A 23589-nucleotide genomic window follows, 5' to 3' on the forward strand; every position below is an offset into this window, starting at 1 on the left:
TTTTTATTTCAGTGTAAGGAAGCTGTGGGATGGGATTAGCACCTACCTTGGCCTCTCTCATTCTGTCCACCCCACAGCAGCATCCAGACCCAGGCTGGGAATGCTCGGCTGGCTTTTGTTTAGTGCTTTGGCTACCCTTGTTAGTTTTGTGGGGGCACTGTCCTTTCTCAGCAAATGCCAGTCCAACCAGTTCATGTCTCCCCTCTGAGCAGGGCTGGGAACTTCCCTGTCGTCAGTGTGTGCCACCCATCTGTGTGTGTCCCCCTCCAGTGGGTCAGCTGCTGAGCTATGGCAACCAGAATTGCCTGGTTGGACCCAAGCCTTACATTCTCTGTTGAGTCTCAGCTCCTCAAAGTCTGGTTTGTACGGAGGCAACACTTATCAATAAGGATTAGGCGGCCTAGCACTAGTTTTCAAGCCTCATTGTATGGCTTCAGTCATTTGTGACAGGACTTTTCAGCCCATAGCTTGCTCATATCCCGTGTCCAGCACAGTATACTTAACATGTCTGTCTGCTCCCTACGTGTCTGACTCTGCAATACTGTCACTGGACTTCCTTGTCAATAGTGTCATGTTGTAGCCCAGGGAATGAATGAAACTACTCCTTGTTATTTTATAGGAGCTGGATCCAAATTTGGGGGATTTGGGAGCTTAGCAGAGAAACCCTAGAAGGGGTGCCACTTAGAGTTTTTTTTGACGTGGCTTTCTATGCTGCTTTGAACATCTCTTCCAAAGCTTACAGAAACCTGGGATCTCTCTGTAGTTGCTAAATTCATTTTCATCCATACTTGGTAAAATTAGACCTTCTGCTAAGCGCTGCAGGTGTAGGCTGAAGGGGATGTCAAATTTTTCAAAAAACAGGTATAGCGCAACAGAGCTGCTACTGTTGGAGTGTCCCAGCTTACCGGCCTCTCTCTTGCTCTTGTCCGGAAAGCATGCAGATGTCACACCTTCTGTCTGCCACGGCGTGCAGGGACTCATTCCTCATGCTGTGAGTGCTCACAGTATTTGTGCTCACCCTCTTCAGGGAGCCTCTGTCACGCTTGTCACATAACTGCTTCTCCTGTACTTTTCTTGATTTTTTTTGGTGCCATTCCATCCCACAAGCTGCAAAATGTTCAACCTAAAGTTGAGTTTTGCAGTGTGTGGTACCTGGCTGTGGGCTGTAAATGCTTCTGAAGGAGAAGAGGGAAAGTGATGATCCCTAATCATCCAAATATTATTTTGAGATAATATTATAAGAGAGTATTTCTTCTTACTTTTATTTTCTTTATTGGGTGTGAAGTAACTATGAAGAAGCACACTGAAGAAGATGAGGTATATCTGCATCATTTACACCTTGCTCTCCTCTCATACAGTTTTGTGTTCATCCAGTGTGATGATCTGTGTCCAGTCTGTTTGTGGCCTTTGGTGTCTGCTGAACCGTATGTTGCTGTGGCCAAAAAGGTAGATGTGAACAGTAAGTATCCACCTCATTTCATGTTGTCCCTCACAGCAAATAATCTTCTCTTCTTTCTACTTTCCAACACCTTCAAGTTGCCACTAGTCTATGGTTTTTGTGTAAAACAACTTAGGGCTGAAGAATACGTCAGAAATCTTCCATCTCTCACCACAGATCTCTTCTCCCCACATACACAATTTCTTGCTGAAGAGTCAGACAAGCCTGAGCAAATAGCATCAAAATAAAATTCTCAAAAATGAGTTGATTTGCTAAGAGAGTTAAGATTTTTTTTTTTTCCTTTAGCAAAAGTAGAAACTGTCCTTATAAAACACCCACCTCGAACTTAGCCTTGGTCACTGAGATCACTGCGGTAGTGCTCCAACTGCAGCTTAAACCACACACTGTAAAGTACTGAGGGTCTTCTCTGTCTGTGGCCACGTTCCCTTCCCTTGCTTCACCTCCCACCAGCTGTGGAGGGAAAAAGCTGGCATTTCAGGTTGCACACCCTTTTCTGCCAAAATACCCTCTGTGCTGGAAGGTGACAGGTGGTGTGGCATGGATGTGGCCACCTGCACTGTCAAGATGGCACGTCCATGAGGGAAATGGCACTGGGCATCCTTGAAAGCCATTCTGTGGCTGTGGTAGGGCAAGACAATGTGTAGGTTGCCCCCCAGACACAGTCTCTTCGGGGTGTCTCTGCCTGGTGTGCGTCACCACAGACCCTCAGGGGTGTCACTATATGGCCATAGTCTCTCAGGCGCACATACTCCCCATTCACCATGGAGGCCCCAGAGTACGTCTCCCACCCCATGGCTGCAATCTTTTCTTGGTAAAAATGTTTGGAAAGGGGTGCTGTGTGCATTTGAGACATTCTGAAGTATCAGAGCAGAAGATTTTGAAGCACAATGGCCAGGTCCCACTGCCCGTCTGGAACCAGCCATGACCAGCCTGGGCTGGCTCATGATCACCTCACGGGCAGCTGCCTGGCAAATCTGCCGCCACCATGGCGCCACCGCCAGCACCTCGCTGCCACCGCAGCCGCCGTGCCTCCTCACGGGGAAACGGGTGCGGGCATGCCATTGCCGAACAGTTTCCTGCTGGGTGTGACAGAGAAGAGCAGCACCCAGCACTGGCCTGGCCTAGTGCCTCGGCCTTCCCCAAAAAGCCCCGAAAAGGTTAAAATATTAAGCGGTGATTGGGGAAATCGCTCGTGTAAGGGCAAATGCGGTGGCATCCAGAGGGTTGTTCTCTGTCTGGGAGCTCGGCCAAGCCCGCTTACTCGCTGTAACGTAGCGTGTCAAAGAGCTGGCTCCTTATTAGACAGCGCTTTTAAAAAGTGTTTCGCTTGGAAAAGTAGTGGTAAATTTTCTTCACCAGTTCAACACTGCTTCATTTTTTTTTCTTCCCCGTTTACTACTTTTATATGAAGCAGTTCTGGCATCCCCCATCAGAGAAAATGTTAAATGCTTTTAGAAAAATATTTGTTCTGATGGAATTTATGATGTGATCTGTTATTCAAATTTATGGTTAGCTTAACATGGTAGGTTAGATAAAATGGCTCCTGATGACATTGTGGCAATCACATAAAGCCATACTTTTAGGCATGTTTGGACAGCTTATCAAAATGTGTTTGGAAACAGAATGTAGGTATAATAAAATGCAGGGTAAAGTTGGAAAGATATCCTGGTTAAAAAAAAAAAAAAGAAAAAAAAAAAAGAAAAAAAAAAACCACTAGCAAAACACCCAAGCCATAAACTGAAAGACAAGTTTATAGGTAGACTATAGGAGTGTCTTCGTTTCCCCCAGGCAGAAAGACATTGACTCGAAGAGGACAGATAAAGGGTTCTTAGTGCTCCTTTTTGGCAAGCATCGAGAAAAACAAACCAAACAACAACAACAACAACAAAACCCCATGACCCAAACTTTTGGTGTGTCCAAACCACTCGAGTAGACAAGGAAGGGGAAGAGGAGAACCCCTGAGCAGGTTTCTCTCCCCTCAGGAGCCTTGCCTCCCAGGACAGCGAGGTGCCAACATTACCCTGCCCTCCTGAGCACACGTGAGGTCCATTACAATGTGTAGCCCACTCTTTTCCTGCTGCATTTGCTGGCGGTATTGGTGCAGCCTTGTGAGGACAGCCTGCCATGTAAAACACTTCTCCACTCAGCCAGGCCATCCCCGATCCGCCGACCGTAACTAACTATGCTCCGTGGATTATCGAGGAATGTGTGTTTATGGAGTCGCTCGCGGTAACTGCAGCCATCGATCTCACGACTGAACTCCTTCCACACGGGCGTATCTCACTTTTTCCGTCTGCTGTCTACTGCCCTTATTTTGCAGGCTTTTCCAGTCCTGGACTGGGTTTACTCATGCCACCATTTCTGGGGATAAGAGTCACGCTGCCTTCCTGTGTTTAGTGCTGCGCTCCTTAAATGACCATATTCCCCATGTACCCTTTGGGGAGAAAAGAAAGAGGCCTTTTAAATTTGGCAGACAAAAATTGCAGGGGTCATAAGGAGATCTTTCTGCAGCTGATTTCTCTGTCTCTGCCTGCTCCTGGGCAGTTATAGCTGATTCTGGTTATTGTTTCCCCTCCTGATTTCTGAGACCAAACATTTTCACACAGCCCATTTGACTTTAATTTATTTTCCTTTTTGCCTCAGAGCACTGGGAACACAGGGGCGATGAATACTTTGTGGCAACCACCTCGCCATGAAATGAAAGCCCAAATTAAAGCAGGGAGGCTCGGAAAACATTGCGTAGTAAGAACAGCCAGGAAGTTATTTCTGTCCTCTTAGATTTTAAAAGCTACTGAACATACCTGTGATTATAAGTGAGCTGTAGGTCAATAAAAATGTCTGTTAGTGCTTTCATTATAATCTCAGTTGTTGGGAGTTTACATAGCACAAACATTTGCTTTGTGGTAAAAGTACAGCATGTAAGCCTTTTGATCTACAAGCAGTGAAAAAAATAACTTTTTTTTTGCTTTGTTTTCATTCCCCCCAAACACTCTTTACAAACTGAGTTACAGCAGGAGCAATCTGATGTTTGAGCTATAAAACATGGCATGAATATAGATGACACTGGCCACTCCCACTTTGCTTGGTTTGGGGGAAAAATCCTTTTAAAAGGCACGATAAGATCTCTTCTGAGTACGCTCAGTAGCAGACTTTACTGTCTCTGCAAAGAGATGGGAAGCCTGAAAAATAGGCTTCTCCTTTTGTCAAGCCGTGCGATGAGTAATAGGCAGAGGCACTGAGGCACTCCCTCTGCTGCTCTGAGACCTACAAGAGGGCAGAGAGAGGCTCAAGATACGGTGAGTGTGAAGATTCTGAGATTCTTCAGTTCACACAGGGTGAGAGAGCAAAAAAAAAAAAAAAAGTCTCAAGTTGCATTTCATTTTTATTTTTATTTTTCAGTTAAAAAGGCTCCTCTTCTCCCATGAAAAAGGAAGGCAGCCCACTTGTGGCTTCTCCAGGCCTTCCCAAAAAATCAGCAATGAAATGTTGAACAGCTGGGCTCCTTCTTGGCACTTCATAGACAAGGGGGTGAGAGGAAAAAAGATTTCCAGATACTAAAGCAGGAACTGCAGCTGCTACCATGGCAGAAGTTTTCCTGGGAACAAGCAGGTAGGCAGCTTAGTAGTGACTGGGCAGGCTGAAAGAGTGGCAGTGAGCAGAGAAATGGGTGTGATACGCAGCAGCATTGCTGTCTGCCAAACTCTGGCTCTTCCCGGTACCCGAAAAGGCCCAGCAATGTCAGCTTATGTGCAGCAGAGGCAGTACCTGCCCAGTCTGTATCAAATGTCAGGCTGTTTCTTCAGGAAGCCTGTCTGTGCGTTTTTCCTAATCTCCTGAAGCACAATGAAACACAAAACGTTCCACTTCGGGACTGCTTGTCACGCCTGCTGAGCTATGGTACAAACAGTAAGTAATCCTGTATTTGCAGATGATATGAAGATATAAAGGGAAGGCGTATTTAGGTCACTTAAGCATTCCTTAAGTTTTTTGTGCTGACTTAGAAGGATGAACTACGGAGTTGATTATGATCTTCCTGTCCCAGTGTCCTGCCAGAGGACGTGGTTTTTGAGCCTCTTTCCTTGTCTCTCTGGTCTCTCTCTCCCACACCAGCTCTCCAGACTCTGGGTCTCACACATCTACTCCAGCTTCCCATTTGGGGAATGTTTACACATAGTTTCTATGAGGATTAGAATTTAGCCTGATGTATTTTCCTATGGAAAACTCACCCCAGTGCAGAGCCAGACCTCCCCCAAAACGCTAGGTCTTACTTAAGAATTGTTGATATGCTGAAACTTCTCAAGATTTGACACGTTTTTATTTATGTATAATTTTTCAATATAGGAAAAATACTTTGCAAAATATTTTGTCTTCTTCTGATAAACGTCAGGCTTATCAAAGGTTGACTTTTTTTCCTCTTAGAATGCTCTTTTAGCACACAGACACATTGTCTTCTTGCTTAAAATTTAGTATTTTTACCAGCAACCAAAAAGAATGGTCTTGCAACAGGCAGTTTAAGGGAACTGTAAATAATAGAGAAAAATACACCCATCAGTAATCAACAGCACCATTTCTGTAACTCTTAACACCTGCTGACCCAGTCAGGTGTTGGATCTTGAAATACCAGCTCTGAGAGAACTATTTTTGTTGGAGGATGAGGATTTCTTCATTTTGAGAAGTTGAGGGCTTAAACAGGTTCTGTTCTACCCTTAAAATATTATTATTATATTATACCAATATATTTCATTTTTTTTTCTTTGTTTTTAGTGATTAGAATTCTCTGCTTTTTCCTTCTCTTTTATATCCTAAAGCCTAGTGAGAGCATGCATAGGTAAGGGTGTAGATATATTTACCTGGAAGACCTGATACTCCTGAAGAATTTGATGTTTGCTGGAAGTTTCTTCTTTTCCCCTTGAGGTAGTTTAGTTTCTTGCACATCCTAATAACAAACAGAACAAGGTTTTGAGTTTATAACCAGAAAAGAACTTTAAAACTAAGTAACTCAGTTGAAGAAGTTATGCTGTGGATATTATAAATTAATAGTGCTGATGTCTCACCCTGCATCTCTCTCAAAGTTGACAACTTTGTGTGGATGGCCAAGGTAGTTCATGTCTCTTAATAGCTGCATTGTGTAAACTAGGGGAGACTAAAGCATTTTTGCTGGTGGGATGCGAACTGTGTCTTCTGGATAGCAAATGTGACAAAAAGGGAATTAGGATGCACTACGTGTACATGGAGTAGGCTGGGTTAGCGTACTGTCAACAGGATTTTACCTATGGAAGATGTATTAGGTAAAAATCTGCAGACTGTTCTTAGCTAAGTATATTTCTACTATGCTTAAAACTTCTGCTTCTCTGTAGTCTCAAGACCTTCCTTGGCACTAGGTTTGGCAACTTCTGTCTATAACTGAAAGACCAAGTTTCTGCTTTTATGTTATTTCACTAGCTCTCTAGGTGGCATAAAGTTTTCAAGGGAAAGTGGCACCAGGTGTTTTTAGGATGTTTTTATTTCTGCTCTTTAGTGCAATGTTTAGTACAACATTTAGTACAATGGCCCTCTGTTTTACCTGACATTTTTTTTTTTGTTGTTGTTGTTGCAAGAAAGGAAGGCAAATATACTTTCCTTTTTCATGCCTCCGTTCTGCCTGTATTATTAAGGCCTCTGATACTAAACTGAGTTCATTCAGACTGTAGCATTTCTTATCTAACAGTGTTAATACTTTGACTAGATGTAAATGAATTCGTAAGAGACTTGTACAGTATTCTTATAACAGCAAGTAACTGGAAACAGTTCATCTGCTGTATCTCTTCTTGTTATATCCTTGTTTTAAATATGTTGAGCTCATCTCTGCTGTTCTCTTCCTAAAGGTTAGACAGGCCTAGTTTTAGAAGTAATGTGATTTTTTTTTTTTTTTATACAAAATAAATCTGAATTTTAGTGTATTAGGGAATTTTAAGCTTATGGAAGCAGGCTAGGATTTTAAAAAGATATTTAGCAAAACTTAGCATTTTAAATCATTGAGCTGTTATGTTTGTTAGGAGTATTATACAATAGATTCAATTCCAAGTATTTTGCAAATATTTTCTTGAGATTAAAACACATCTGCGTGTTCTTCTTGAATAAAAGGAACTGATAAACTTCTAATTCAACCCACAGTTTGAAAGTCATTTTGTTTAATGTGTAAGCTAAAATATCAATTGGGTATCTGGAGGCTGCTGCATCTTTGATGGGTGTTTGTTAAAAGCATCTGTAATATTAAAATGTACCCTTCAGTTCTGCACACAGCCTGACCTGATGGGAAGGAATGACATGTATCAATAAGAATACGTGTAGAAGAGTCAAAATTTGAGTACTATCTGCAGCTGTGCTAAGTGGTTGGTGCTCCTACTAGTGTCAATAAAATAAAGCTGTGGTGGGAGGGCACAACTATAGAATTTATTCTTCCTACTCAGATGACTGTGATAACAGTGCTACTTTTACTTTGCAATCCTGGAAGCTAATACTTTCTTCTATCTGCAAAATATATTTTTTTAGTAGAAACTGAACTCTGTAATCAGAGAAGAATGTGACTTGGAGGCAAAAATGCAAGATCATGGTTAGAACGCTGATCTCCTCCCACCCTACTTCCACACCCACTTTCCTTTTGCCCTAGTGTATGTGACCAATATTAGGCAGATTCAATGGGGACTTATAGGTTTCTGTTAATATTTATTAAGTGAGCGTACTCTTATCATTGTTGTTTGAAGTCTTGCATCATTTCTAGTGCACCAAGACAGAGCTTCCTTGGTTCTTGTGCTGATAGAAGCTGTCAATTGTTGTGCAGAACCAGGACACTTGCAGATCCCACAGCTGAAGGCTGCCATATACTTCCAGCATGTTCTTGTCTGCTTGAAGAAGTTCACATCTGGTTAGTTGAATGATTGCTTCTAGTAAAAATGGAAGGATTTCCCTCCTTTGTTCTGCAGATGCTATTTGCTCTAGTGAGCTAGCAGAGTGGGAGAATAGGATGATGAGGCACAAAGTGGAGAAAAATATTAATTGAAGACCCCCAAATGCCGTGTTTGGAGGCTTGTGTAAGTCATAATTCAAAATCAGAGGAGGATTCATGTTTTCTTTTCTGAAGCAGAGTTTCCTGCCATACTCACAATTTGATACTTATAAGAGAAGTGAAATGACCCCCCTCCCACTCCCCATAGTACCTGAATAATTGATGTGACGCAGTTTTAAAAATAGTTTTCCTCATTCGGAGATTGTTCTTTGCTACTCATGAAAGCCAAGCATTTTGTACTGGCTCAAAGAAGATGCCTAAAATTCCTAGTTGCCTTTGAAAGTCTTTGGTTTTTCAGGCAAATTTTATGATTATCAAGAGATGTTGTATTTTCACAGAGTATTCTCGTTCATTTTGCAAGCATCTGTTTTTAAAAATAATTATCAACTAGAAGAAAATAGTAGTTAATGGCTTAGTTTCTTGGCCAGGACAAAGGCTTGTTTCCTTTTGTTATTAGTTCTGTGTCATCACAAAAAGTAGGCTAACTTTATTGTGAGTTTGTCTTTTTTTTTTTTTTCTTGACATATTGGGATGAATAGCTCAACATAACAAATTATTCTATGTGCTTTAGTTTCAAGTTTTTCATGTAGAATCCAAGTTCTAGCATCAGGATTCAATTAAATGATAGTTTGATTTGACTGAAAAATTAATGGTCCAGAACAGAAACCCTCCAGTATTTTTTTTGAAGTTCTTATTTTCAGTACTTCTGTTTTAAATAAAGATCTGGACTCAGCCCAGTAACATAAAGCTACATGTTCTCTCATCAGCTAAACATACATAATGATTAAATTTAACAGTGATTGTTTGCTTATTGCTCCTTTTGGCTGCATAGGTATCTTTTTGCATACATAAAACTAATTCCCTGGCTATAAGTGGCACTATACTGAGTTGCTGTGAAAAGTTTGTTGCTACTGTCTGTTGCCCTTTTCAGGAAATAATGATTTGCCAAGTACAAATCATACTCTATAATTATATGTCATCTTCAATGACAGCTTGAACATTCAACTCCTGTTTACGCTCGAATCAGACATATTGATTTTTCATTTTAATGATAAACAGATTGGCATGTAATACATTTGATGATACATCTGCTTAAAACGTGTTAAGATCCCTGAAGGGGAAAAAAAAAAAGGAGTTCCAATGTAGGCTATTGGAGGCATTCAGGCTGAACATAAAATGAGGATGCATGCTACTCTAGGTAATGCGCACCAAAAGAGTGCAGTTCCTTTAATCTGGTATCCATGCAGGCATATTTATAATTTGCTTTTCTGGTTTGCAGTCTGTCTTTTGGCCATGAAAGTGTTTTTGCAGCCAAGAATACTAGGGGAATTAAGAGGGGAGGAAAAATAAAAGCAAATTACTGGGGCTTTATTTGAAAAATGGTTTTGATTTTGAATTTTGATTTGTTCTCATCAGAATTTACTGCAATTTAAAATGGGCCTTGTCCAAACTGTGCAATTTAACCTCTTGTTACCTGTGCATTTCCTTCTGAGTATTTCTGGCATTGTTTTATTGAGCTGTATGCATGCACCTTAACATTTCACAGTAGTGTGTACAATACTTAACTGTATTAAAAATCTCTCTACTGGATAGTTGCTCTTACAGCATCCCAGTAAGCATGCATCTTTATCTAACTTTCCCTATGGTAAGTATTAAGTAAACATAATTTAAGATTTCTTTAGAGTATAAACAGATACTTTAAAACACATTTGATCTGAAAATCTCCTGTGGACCTGCATGTGAAACCGAGAACTTGGCTTTATTGTATACTACCTGAATATTATATAAAATCCCACTATCCACTTTTGGTTTGAGCACGTCCTGGGATGTAAGCTGTATGATTATCAGGTCTGGCAGCAGGTACAAGACAGAAATACGCATGTGTTCACAGGGTGTATTTACAAAGGCAAACAACTCGCTAGGGTTTTCAGTGCTTTGGATAGAGCAGTTTTGACCAGAAAATAAACTGGCGTCCTTGGAGGGGAGAATGCAGAAAACCCACCCAAATTGTACTGGTAAACCTAGTTTTCACTGAGACAATAAATAAGTATGTACTATAAGGACAGCACATGATTTCTGTTCTGTAATTTGCAAAATACAGGTTTGAAGACTAGAGAATCTTGAGATGTGTCCTTCTCTGTGCTTCTTGTCACGGAGAACACCATGGCACTCTTATCAATCAGTAAGGCCAGCAGATATGCTCTGTGTTGAAGTATCATTGTGCATGATGATTTTTAAGACTGCTTCCTCCTTTGGACTTGCATAATTTGGCACCTAAAGGCAAGTGGTTTGGAGACCCGTACCACAGATAGATGTCCTTTTTACTTTTTTTAATAAGCGTGAATGGTTTCAAAGCAACACCAGTCATTTTGCTGCTCAAAGTGGGGTAAGCCCTCTATACCTGACTTTCTGTATTCCCTATCACCTGTTCCCTGTCAGTCTCTTTAGTAGGCACCTCATAGACTGGCCTTGGTATATAGGACCCTTAAGTCTGTTCTTCAACACAAAGGTGATGTGTCGATTGCTCTGAGGGATCCAAGGGTACCAAATGTCCTCAGTTTGTTGCTGATGTAATTCTTTTTTGACCCTGTGCTCTTCTGTCTGCATTCTGCCAACCCTGTTCTTTCAGTTCTTCCTCAGTTTTCTTTGATCTCATTCCCTTGTATTTTCAGGATGCTGCTCTTATAAGTACATCTATATTTGATCATGCCAAAGGTACGTCTCTGGACAGGTTCTATGCTCGTTGAGCGTGGCCCATCACAACGCTACTTCCATCAGTGAGGACGAGAAGAGGTGAAGACTCGATAGATTCAGTGTGTTCCTGAGCTTCATTTGACTGCTCCTGTGCAAAGCCTGGGAAGCGCAGTATCCGTGTTTGCCTAAAAAACTTGTAAATTGAGTATTGGTTAGTTGATGTCAGTAGAAAAGGCATAGAGGGTGTTCTAAGAAATGTAGAGATCTACAGGTGGTTTGCTTTTGCAATAGAAAAGTTCTTCCTTGAATAGAAAAATGTCCTACACTTTCAAAAAACCTACTGTTGAAGGGAAATATAAAGCAGCAAGGAGCTGCCTGTTAGACTTGGCTATACTGCTGGCCCTAGCCAGCAGTTCAGCACAGCAACACATCCAGGGCATAAACCCTGGTCCTGTGGGTGAAACTCCTGTAGGAGTCATGTGGAGAAAAGCTATATGAAGACTCAGCTTTCCAGGTGGCTGTGCCCTAGAGTTAATTGTTAATGTTTGCTCATGTTCTTGACTTTTTGTTTGGAAGTTGACAGGTCTGATTCAGGAAGGCTTTCATCAAGCCTCTTTTATTTTTCACGTGTGCCAGTGGGATCCCTCATCGCAGATTGTGCAAGAGGAAGCGTTGTGTGCGGCCCTACCTGAGAGACAATCCCCACTCATCTTCTGTTTCTTGGCTTTCCTGTCCACACTTCTAAAACAGTGCTCTAAAACATAACTCTGTCCCATTCTCATGGAAGATCAGGGTCACAATTCTTCTCCAGCCCTCTGGGGAGGGTGCTGTTAGGCACTGTGGTGCAGGATGAGTGTGGAGGCCCATGTAGGTCCCTGCTCCACACAAGGGCTGGATTGGATTGGATATTGTTACCTATTATACTGACTATTCTGTAGTGCTGCATTTTTTAAATTTATTAGACTGAAAGACACTTGTGAAATCCTTGTGTTGTCAGTTTGACATGTAATGTATGCAAACTCACTATAGCTTCTAAAATACATAAGCAGGAACAAGTTGTCTCTCCCAAGGAAATATAACTTTCCCACTGGTCAGGCAGCTGACTTGGGGAGGGGTAGAAAATAGACAAGCTTTTAAGCATGTAAGCCTTCCTTCATGCTTGACCAATGCACAACAGATCCTTTAGGCACACAGGTTTGCTATGGGATGCTTTTATTCTGCAGTAGTATAGGCTTTTTCATGTAAATTAATGATTTCAAGTGTATAAAATATCAGATGGTATCTTAAACTTGTCATTAGTAAGATGTACGTCAAGTTATCTCACTAATGAGAAAATTAAGATGTGTTACTAGAGACCTAGCCACTGTGGCATTATTTATGTTGACTGAAAGAGCATAAGAGTTTGAAATGCACTGGGGAGATGCAGAGGGAAAGGAGAACTTACACAGCTACCTACTGAAAGAAGTGGAGTCTTGGCTACTCATTGGGTTTTAAGTGGTTCTTAGGCATAAGAGAAACATTTTGATTTTATCCTTAAAAATTAAAATAAAATCCAATTTCTATGGTTTGGCTTTAGGCAGTTCAGCAGCTGTTTTGACTTGGATTTGCATCCTGCCCCAAACAGCAGCATTTGGAGTTGCCATTTAAAATAGCGGTTCTTATTTTTCCTGCTGTGAAAGCGTTTCAGTTCCTGGGAGCTCCTTAGTGGGTGGATGCCTGCCTGCTGATACAAGGTAGAGGTCTAGTGCCACATGTGAATAGTAAAGAGTCTATATTTTTTATGAACCTGCCTTTGCTAGCCACAACTGAAGAGTAGGACAGGAGCCACCTGGCAATGTCCCCAGTACATCCCAGGGCACTGACACCTCCCAGCAGAGGCAGAGGGGAGGAAGACTGGCATCATAACAGACTGCCTGGTGCAGGAGCATGTGGGCATTGCTGGGGGAAGCTGTTGCCTAGAGGACAGCTCCAAAACCAATGGAAGGAGATAACTTGGCTGGATTCATTTAACACACAGCAGAGATCAGGGTCTCCTTGGCAGACCCTTTCTCCTCTTCTCTTCAGCAGAACCCACAAATGTAATAGAAGTGGGCTGCTGCCAGGAAAGGAAAAATGGATGCTTGCAAAGGGCACTCAAAACTGGCAGAACCTAAACAGCACAAACTAGTTGAGCTGAGCCCTCCCTTCATCTCCCGCTGATTTTAATAGGATTGAGTTACTTGACTAGTTCCTATAGTCAGATTACATGTGGGTATTTATAATTATTATCCCTGATTTTTTTTTTTCCACCCCTCCTCACATTTGCTTGCACTTTTTCTCTAGTTATGTTGCAAACTCTGCACAGGAGTGGGGAAAACAGGGTTAGATGTTTCTTGGTTATGCTAATGGAGCTAAAGTCTGGAAGGTAGCTTGTCATTGTACTTCAAAGACTCAGTGAGAGTGCAGAGATGAGGGTGGCTGGGTTTGGGCACTCGGGTGCTCTTCAACTGCCCCTCTTCTCCCCCAGACTCACGGAGTGAGCAGCCCTAGCCCCAGTCTCGCTGGCAGTCCCTTAGGGCGCCATACTGTGGAGCGGGTACACCCTTCCTCCCTTGTTTGTCTGAATTTGTAGCTGAGGCTGAACACCCGCAAAGCAGAGCCTTGATGCTGGATTGGAGTGCCACTGGATGGTGGTGCATTTGAAATCTGAATCCAAACGTTGCTGCTTGTATCCTTTTCTACTCAAAGATGCCTGCCCGTGTGTCTGTTTGCTCCCACTGCCTAATTCAGCAGCTGTGAGCTGCAGGCAGTAGCACACGTGCACTTGGCTAAAATAACCAGCCAGCCTGTCCCTCTGCTCTTGCCAGAGTCTCATGTTGATGAAGGGAGTTTTTTAGGATCAGATCTGGCTTCTCAATTTACCTTATTCCTTTGCCCAAGACCTGCAGGAAGGCCTTGTCAGGGTGGCCTGCCTTCTTATTTGTTTCCATATTGGGTTTAAAAATAGTAATTCAAGGAACTTATTACAGCGTCTAAATGGTTCTTATTTGAACCTTAAAATAATACTGTTGATTAGGAAAATCTCCTTTGGGAAGAGGCTTTAGTTTTTCTTCTGAAAGTTCTTATTTTTATTTTTATTTTTAAATATATTGTAGTATTATTTGAGTTCATATGACCATTACATAGTGAGGGCTTTTGTTCTTCAGTTGCCCCGTGCAGACTTCTAGGGCAGGTAGCTGGAAATGCAGCTTGTCTGCTGTTCTCTCAAAATCCATCCCATATATGTGAATGGTGCCAGTGTGAATTCTTTTGAATGCAAATTGCATCTCTTAAAGAGACGCTGGTCCTATCCCCAGACAAAAATAAACTCCTTCGTGTCTGTGGGCACATCTCAGAAGTATGTTCCAGGCTGAGCGTTCATACACCAAGATTCACCCTGAATCTAATTTTTATGGTTGAGTTGTAAGCCCCTGGAAAAACTGGTTTTAAAATAGGCATGTTGAAAGACCCTCAAGTTTAGGACCAGGCACAGCTATAATTTTACAGGCATTAGGCGTCTGAAATAACTTTGTCTAAAGATTATGCTGGGATTTGTCCCCCATTTTCTAGAAAATACTTAACATTGAACTGTATTTTATGCACACAGAAAGACTTATTTCATAAGATAAGGAGCTCAGAGATTTACATTCCAATATTCAACGATGCTATTGCTAAGTGCTTTTTCACTCTCATAATAGAGTTATCATAAACTATAACTGAAGTTAAATTTATGGAAAAAATCTATGTGGAATCTTGATTCTATGTATTTAGGCGGAAAGTGTCCCAAATGTAACTTAAAACAACAACAACAAACAAACACTGCTTCTAGTAACTGAGGCTCTCATAACTTGCCTTGCTTATTATTTAATCAATTACCTTAACTAACATTTTTATCTACAAATGCTGTATGTGTGTGAGGAAGATTCACTGGGGCTACATCTTGTACATTGGGAGGAAGTAAATGGAGAGTCCTGCTCCCACAAAGCAGGAAAAAACTTGCAGTGTGTTTGGGTGCAGTGGAAGAAATTCTCCTGACAAGCTGGAATGAAGGCAGGGTCCGCAAGGAGGTTGTGTTCCAGTGGAAGGATGTGTGTCCAATTCCTACATCAGCCAGCTGTTGAGATGTGCACTCCCTTGACATAAGGAACAGCAATACATCACTGTCAGAATGTCATGCTGGCTTTTAGGCATTGGTTTTATATTGTTTGGATGTCTTGCAGTGACCAAAGTTCTCCTGTGTAGGGCAGTTTTTTAAAAGAAGTTTTATTCCCAACTTGTCTTCAAACAGTGCTATGTCTGCAATTCCTGAGTAAAAATCTGGTTCCTCAGTAATGTGAACAACGTATTTGGCAGAAAAGACAGCGAAATGCTCTTTTGCAGTCTGTAAATGATAGTGAATGGAGATCACATCATCTGACACAGGACCCTGAGCACGAGTTAAATATTGTGATTGACTCAGTTGAGTAGCATCTCACTGGACGGCATCCTCAGGGAGTGTAATTGGCGAAGATGATATGCCAAATACAGGCCCAAAGATTGCTGGCTGTGCTGGGATGTTTGGAATTTATTTTCAGATTGATGTCTTTACTATGGACTTAATTACCAAATGCCATTATGTGCACCTGACTTTTATTTGAAAAGTTCAAGAGTATGTGTTCATGTGGTGGAGGAGAGGTAATGTGGGTGATCCTGTAAGGGTCTCAGTGCAAGTTAACCTTTTACCTTAATCTGCCTTATTTTCACCTAGTTGCTGCTCTGGAAGTAACTGCTAGTAGTTGGGATGTTCTAGGTCATTTAAAAAAAAAAAAAAACACACACACAAACAATAATTAGTTGCTAAGATTAAGTTATTCAGATCATTGTGCTGTTGAATATTGGTCACAGATCTCCTGTTATTTGGACAGGCTGCTGTTACAGCAAGGAAATATCCAAAGGAAAGCTCTCATTAGCCAAATACTTAAGTGAAGTGTGAGCTGAACCACACATGAATTCACCAGTGTAAAGTATCGTAGCGATAACATAATCCACTGAAGAGTCAGGCATTGCCATCATTCTTGTTGGTGATTAATCATTTACCAAATTAGAGAGCAAATGTGGATCACTGCTTCTACCAGCAAAACAAGCGTGCAGTGGCTGAAGGCGTTATCTACCTGTCTGTGGGAGGCAAGCTGAGGAGTAGGAGGAAGGGAGGAAATCAGTGATCCTTAAGAGGTTGTGTAGCTGTTTTTTTACATTCGGTATAAACAAAACAGCATCTAAGGGCTCCCTCACTAGTCTGCCTTATCAATAGAAATGTTACAGGTCTTGGAAGACTTACTGGATCAAGTTGTTCATGCAGAAAACTAAACCTCCTTACTTAAAGGCTAGGTGTTACACGTGTTATTTGCATTTTTACATACACATTTAAAAAGTATTTATCTCTTCCATAAATAATTACCATCTCAGTCTAAAATCACTTGCTTGGGCAAGGTAAGAAAATGTCTTTTCTTTAAGCTCTTCCCTTCTCCTATCCCATTTTTGTCAAATGCCACTGTCTCCATATTCTCATCCTGATCAGAAAACTGCCTTTTATGAAGCCCTTGGGTAAAATCTTGGTGGTTCAGAAGATGTCCAAGTTCTCCTGGCAAAGGACAGTTTCAACTCATTCCCATGGAAAATGGTTTAAGTAAACAAGGTTGAGATGGATATCTTGGTGTTCAAATCTGTAGAGTTTCTTATGCGTGATGACTTTCCCAGCCTAATAGGCTTTGGATGCGGATACCTTGTGTGACTATTTTGCTGGTGAACTGTTTCACAGCTGGTTTTCTTTTCACACCTGCTTTTATTTCTTCCTCCTGAGATTAGAATTATCTGCAGGGAACTCTAGATCAGGTGAAGCTGAAATCTGAAAAAGTGTACAAAAAATGATGGGTTTGTAAACATGATAGTGGTGACATCAAGATGCAATTAGATGTATATTTTGAAGAACCTGTGTACAGATGGTCACTTCGGACAAATAGACTGTTTGGGGAGGTATATAAACTTAAGCAGAAGTAGTATGAAACAAATCTTGGGTAGTGTAGGTATGTGATTCATTTATCAACTTTATGGAAGCATGTTAATTAGTGGAAAGGTAAGCAGGAGGTGGTGGTAATGCTATACATAATTTACTTAAAAAAAAATAAATGTTGTAAATCCTATTTATAAGGGAATCCAAAAGATTTGGGTTGAATTGCGCAGACACTTCAGTTCACGGTCTGTTATTTATCTCCTGTAGTCTCAAATAATGAGTAATAGGGGTGCTAGAGACCAGCTGTCTTGGAGGTGCTCAGGAGACTGCTTTATTCTAACTGCGAATTGTTTCATTTCCTGAATGATACAAACTGATGATTTCTTGTCACTTTTTTAGGCATGTCTAAATAAGTGCAGGAAATCGTTCTGCAAACCATAATGTTATGATACATTTTCTATCAACAGCTGAAAACATTTCTGGGTAAGCACAAGTCTCTGAAGTCCTAGAGGTTTTGAGGAATGCCAGAATTGACACTAATCAAATTTACTACTGCAGATTTTTCAAGATACTGTATGTGGTTGAGGAAAATAATTTGGATTGAAGGGGAGCTAGATGGAAAGATTTGCAAAAATGAACTTGAAGTAAGGTTGTGCATGCTTTTTCCAGTAGAAATAGGAATTTTGAGATGAACTTGTATAATTGATGTTAAAAAAGTTACTAATGGGTTGTTTTACATGATGGATGATGATGATGGATGAGTAGCCAAGAATGGCAGTCTAATTCAAATACGAATTTGTACCTCTAATGTTAACATGACCTAAAATCTTAATCTAATGTCTAAAGAAAATAAACCTTGTATGTGTTTTATATCTTTGTTCAAGAATAGGTTGAAACTGTATTTTTGAGGTATTCAATGTAGAAGTTTCTTTCTTTTTTTTTTTTTTTTTTTTTCTTACAAACTAAGAAACCTCCAGTAAATACAAGGTGCATGAACAGAGATTTACCTGTTTATTTAGGTATTAATCAAAGGGAAATATGTCATTTTTGTCTTTAATACATCTCTTTTCTCTTTAATGCACTGAGCATTCATTTTTGTCACAAATGTTGTAAAATTAACATAGCTGTTGTATGGAACTATAACTACCACATTTAAACAGAGGTAGGGAAAGTTCTCTGTAGATTGCTAAAAATAAACTTAACTTCAGTTGTTCTGGAGGAGAATATGCGTGCTGAAAGATGTATTTTATATTATTTGAACGTCTTTTATTGGCTTGAAAAATTATCTGCTACTTTGTGTCCCACAAGGAAGTGGTTATTGCTATAGTATGCTTTGTTTAGAGGGCACGGTAGACACTGTTGGCAAAAATGCAAGCCCTATTTTTTTTCCTAAATCCTGAGGTAAGAAAGAACAGAATTTCAAAAACGAAGTGCCGATAGTTCCCTTAACATCAACTCTACTGAGCATCTTCCTGCTTGCAATCCAACTGCTATCAATTCCAAGCCTAGAAAGGCTTGCAGAGCCTGGCAAATGCCTGAAATAAAGCCAGCAAATCTCTGTGCAGCAGCAGGGATGCAGGAGCAATCTTTAAACCTCCTGCACCTGCCATATGTGTCCAGTGGCTGCAGATCTGGCTACGAAAAGCTTGCTGGATACCTGTGGGAGGGCTAGGCACACTTGTGCTCCTGCTGTACATTATTACATCTGTGTCAACATAACATATCTGTTGCTAGATTTACATGGCGTTACTGACAAAACATACTCTGTTTGTGCTGCTCATCAAAGGCCTCCTATCTTTTTTTTTTTTTTTGTGGATGGAGCCTTTTGCAAGACTGCAGGAAAGATGGGCCGCCAGGTCTCCAGCTTAGTTACCTTGCAGTGCGAAGTAGCTGTAATATTGGCTTAACCCATGACAGGGAGACTCCTCTGTTGACAGAAGGTCACCAGAGTGGCACTCCTACTGCCTGACATTGCTTCTGCCTTCCTGAGCAAAAGTGAGCAGGCTGCGATGTTTCAACGCGCTGGGAACTCCTGGCTGCCAGAGCAGCTCCAAGTCCATATGAAGCAAGGTGTGAGCTATTGTGCCTGGGATCAGCCCAATGATAAAGGAAAGCAAATGTGAATACAATGAAGAACTCCTGCTGCTGCTTGAGCCTTCCTCCTGTGAGGAAGCACAAAAAGCACATACAGCTTAGACTTAGGGGCCAACTTCTCTACAGCAGGGGTCTTGCTGTATAATTTGAGATATGATGGGGATGAGTGGGAATAAGGGTAAAGGTGGGAAGAACTCATATCCACTGTCTCATACACCTAGTTCAGGCACATACAGAATTGTCTGTTTTCTTTCATTTTGTATGTTATGTTTTGGTTCCTGATTGTAGATAGTCTATCCTATCTATCTGAATATAAGCTGTAAAAAGGAATGTGTCATTATAAGGCAGAGCAGCCATCGGATCCCTAATGCAGAGACTTGGTAACAGTTATTGAGTGAAGAACCAGAGAGGCAAAGCTTCCCTGAGAGCCTCATCTGAGATCTGAATTTACGCTGATTTGAACAGTGATTCTTCTGGTCATCTTAAGCACTGTTGACCTGTCTTTGGCAATACTGCCACATTATCTTCAAACCCTGAGAGACATTCCCTCCCTCCAGTGCTGTAGCAGCAACTCCTTCAGCACCATCAGATGGGAGAATGCGGAGACATGGCTGGTGAAATGAGCCAAAGGGTTTTTGGTGAAGGGGGAAAGAAGCATTAATACAAAAGAAACAAGCAATCCTCTAATGTGTTGGTTTATTTGTCCCCTCCCTAATCAAAGAGTAATTCCAAAAGCTTCATGCATTTCATATAGCTTGGGGCCTGGTTTAATTTCAAAGATAAAATAAACTTATCCTGGGTGTGCTGTGTGTGTTTTTTTTTTTTTTTTTTTTATTTCCCCCCTGTGAGCCCTAACATGGGCAGCCAGAGGGCTGTGAACTTGGGAGACCAGTAGGTTATTCCTGAGCAGGAATTTTGAGTGGCAAAAATCAGCAAGATGTGGAGACTTAAAATGAATATTATTAACCTGACTGAAGTCAGGGCTTTGTAAATGCGTGGAGGCTGTCTGAGGATCTTGGACAGATGTTTCAGATGTTAAAACAGGATAGGCTTTGCCCATCCTGACAATCTGTCATTGTGCGTCTGTTCAATAGGCAAATAAGAGGCAACGCCAGCTTTTTTCATGTAAATCTCCAGGGATTTTCCTCTAGGGTTCTGAGCTCTGGCAAAAAGCTGTCTGTGAGAATAATTAAGAAGAAAAAAAAAAAAAAAACACCCTACAACATTTAAGCAAAATTCTGGTGCGTACATACAAGTGTATGCGCATCTTTGAATTCAGTTTCAGTGCTTACAATTAGGAAAATGAAACTACTCCCTTGAAAAATACCTTATGAAATTAGTTATTATGAGCGGTGTAAAGTGCACATGCTTTTGTACTGGGAATTGATGTCTATCCAGTATGCTTTACGTGTATTTGTTGAAGGATACAATGCACTTGTATTATTGCACTGATTTCATTCTTGGATGATTTCCCCTTTGGCATACTAGTGACAGTCTTTCATTGGTTATTCATTTATATTATTGATTAACACCTACTGGACCAATTTATTAGTCCCTCTGAATCCATTTTAAGTATCAGGATTTTCTAATGGAGAAATATCTCTTACAGAATACTAACATCTCACTTGTAAAATGTTCACAGGCTTAATTTATTGAACCATGTATAACATAAAACAACGCTCAACAAATAGGCATCCTTTTGTTGTAAGCCTTCAATGTGATGGCTTTTGCTGTATGGAAGTGTTACCTGGAGCACAAGTGAAAGCTGTGTTCTCCTGAAAGACTCGTGGGACTTTGCCCCTCGCTTAGGGGTGTTAGCCTTCCTCCAAGGAAATAACTTCTTTCATTTTTTTGGGGGGTCTTCCTGCAGAAATGAGTATAGGCTGTCTTGCTTGTTGCATGTGGGAGAGTGTGGGGATTGGCTCTGTCCTCCTCTTGGGAAAAAAGAAGGAACCAAGAAAAACAAGACAGTGCCTTTTCTTTCTCCTGGAACTAGCTACATGGAGAATAGTATGAGTATGTGGTGCAGTAAGGGAATTCTTCAGGAAAACTTGTGCCAAGGCATTGTAGCTTTGGGACATGAATATCCAAGCTGTATTCTCAGAGACTCTGTATGGGCTGAAAAGTACTCTGGTTCAGTAGCATGCATTCCCTAGTATACTTCTCAGGGAAATCTTTTTGCATTGCTCTGTATATTTAAAAAGTTACCAAAAAACCTCATGTGTGATTTGCACATGCCAAAATTACTGATTAAAGGCTCAGATCCTGAATGATGGTGAAACTCTACAAGCCTACAAAGCTCAGAAAAATATCCTTGTTCACTACATCTATTAGCTCGCTTGGCCGATGTTTTCCAGTCACTGGCCATCTGGTTTGTTTTCCACGTTAGCTGCTGAAACTTGTTTCACTTACAGTTTTCTAACTTTGCTATGGCTGATAATTGGCATGCTATTGATGACTGATGGATGTTTGCTTACCAGGTGGCTGTGCAATGCCTGGAGCAGGACCAGGTATGTGAAGGGAGGAAAGTGAGGGATCAAAAAAATAAGGTATGAAAAGGGCCACTGTCCTGAACTTCAGCTAGTTCCCTCCAGAACCAACTAATACTGGAAACTGTCTCTTTCTGAGTTAAAATCCTTTACTGCTCTCAGACCTTTCTGACCTGAAGTACTTTAAAGCGACAACAACAAAAATAGTATATCTTTATTTGGTAAAAGTTAAGTAGAAATATTAAAATGCAGTAACTTTTTTAATACTATTTCTCCAATAGTTCCTAGTGCTCCTCCCAGTAGACAACACAGGAATGGGACTTTTACCAGGGGAACATAAAACTGGAGCGAGTTCACAGTAAGGCTATGATTTAAGATGCAAACAGATGTTGGCCAGTGACGTGGCTGCAGAAGATGAACAGGTGATGAATCAGGAGAGCTTTGCATAGTACAAAGGGTAAATGTCAGTGCAAGTTGTCCTGTTTCTTTTCTTTAAAGACACCTCATTTGGGATGTGCTCTTCTTACTGAGTGAAATGCAATGACTTTTCTGACGTGGTAACTACTTTGAAACTGGGTAAAGCATAGGCTGCAATTATAAACTAGAATTTACCCAAGCTGAGCATGTACTTCATGGCTTTATGTTGCTTTGAAGCCAGACACTTCATGCTTAATACATTTCATGAAATCAAAAATCAATATTTAAGTAACTGCAAGCATAACAGAAAAGTTGCCTGAACTTGAACTTAAATTTTATTTTTTTCAGTGCCATCTTCAGACAATGCAATGGAGTTACGTAGCTCAGTGAGATTTGCAAAACAGGGAATATTTATACCATGATTTTTCCTAACCTTCATGTTCAGCCTCTTTGAAAACACCATTTCTTGCTGCCTGTGGGGTCCAAATGTTGCTTAGAGAAATTTGAGGCCCTAGACACAGGGAGGAAAAGGGCTGGATTAATAAATGTCCATAGGCTGTGGAAAGAATTTGATGCTGACTAGTGCTTTCCTCATGGGCCCCCTTCTGCAGTGAGAAACTGCATTTCACGGGGTATTTGCAGAAAGCTCCAGCAGAGCTGCTCCACAGAGTGAGGCGGTCTGGAGCACAACACGAACAAGAAACGTTATGCCTAGCGTGGAGTGGAGGGGCTCCCTGGAGATGGTGTCTGCTGCACCTTCTAGCAGCCTGTGGATTATTTCCTCATGGAGAGCTTCGTGCATCCCGCTCATCTCTCCCAAGTGTGTGCTCAGGTTATTTTCTTCCTCTTCTCCCTTCAGCTATTCCCCATTCAGTTCCTGCCATGGGCTGAGGGTGCAAAAGAAATGGCAGGAAGGTTGCCTGGTGGATGCAGAGTGTTTTATACATGGGTTTTGTACAAGACCCTAAGAAGCTAGAAGGCCTGGTTCCCCTTACCGCAGTGCTTTTGGTAAGGGAGTATAAACACAGGCTCTTAGTAAGCGAATTAATTCTTATGTGCAAGTGACTATATTGTTATTAGGATTTATTAATGTTTCAGAGCCTTGCCACAAGTTAACCTTACAGTTCCTTCTTGTTCACTTTTTCCTCTGCTAGAGGGAAAGAGTGCAAGGAATGGAAGTACAGTATGCTGAACTAAGTTTTCATTTGGTTTTAATTATTTGCTCCATCTATTCTAAAGCGTCTTGTGGGACATCCATTCAGTGGATGGCAGGTTGTTTGTGGGGTGGATCTCTGCTGGTGGAAGAAGAACTGGCTTAGGACATCCATTTATTACAAATGATTTGCCCTTGCGTGGTCATTGTGTCATTTGTAGGTTCCTGGAT

At 41.1% G+C, this 23589-nt stretch overlaps 1 protein-coding gene across 7 annotated transcripts in view; it reads left to right on the forward strand.

The window, feature by feature from the left end:
- Positions 1–4700: 4700 nt before the first annotated feature.
- The window catches only part of LOC311435831 (uncharacterized protein), a 235908-nt gene continuing 217019 nt past the window's right edge, over positions 4701–23589 (forward strand). For 5 of the 7 annotated variants that reach the window (XR_014692427.1, XM_084517259.1, XM_084517260.1 and 2 more), the window contains exons 1-2: positions 6114–6151; positions 6268–6373. The gene's annotated coding sequence lies outside the window, so the exon portion shown is untranslated. Of the gene's footprint in view, positions 4756–4858; positions 5069–6088; positions 6152–6267; positions 6374–23589 lie in introns of those variants that run through there. The other 2 variants (XM_084517263.1, XM_084517264.1) reach the window with 2 other exon arrangements.

This window comes from Aythya ferina, assembly GCF_964211825.1.
Source record: "Aythya ferina genome assembly, chromosome: 4".
In the NCBI taxonomy this organism is placed as follows: Eukaryota; Metazoa; Chordata; class Aves; order Anseriformes; family Anatidae; genus Aythya; species Aythya ferina.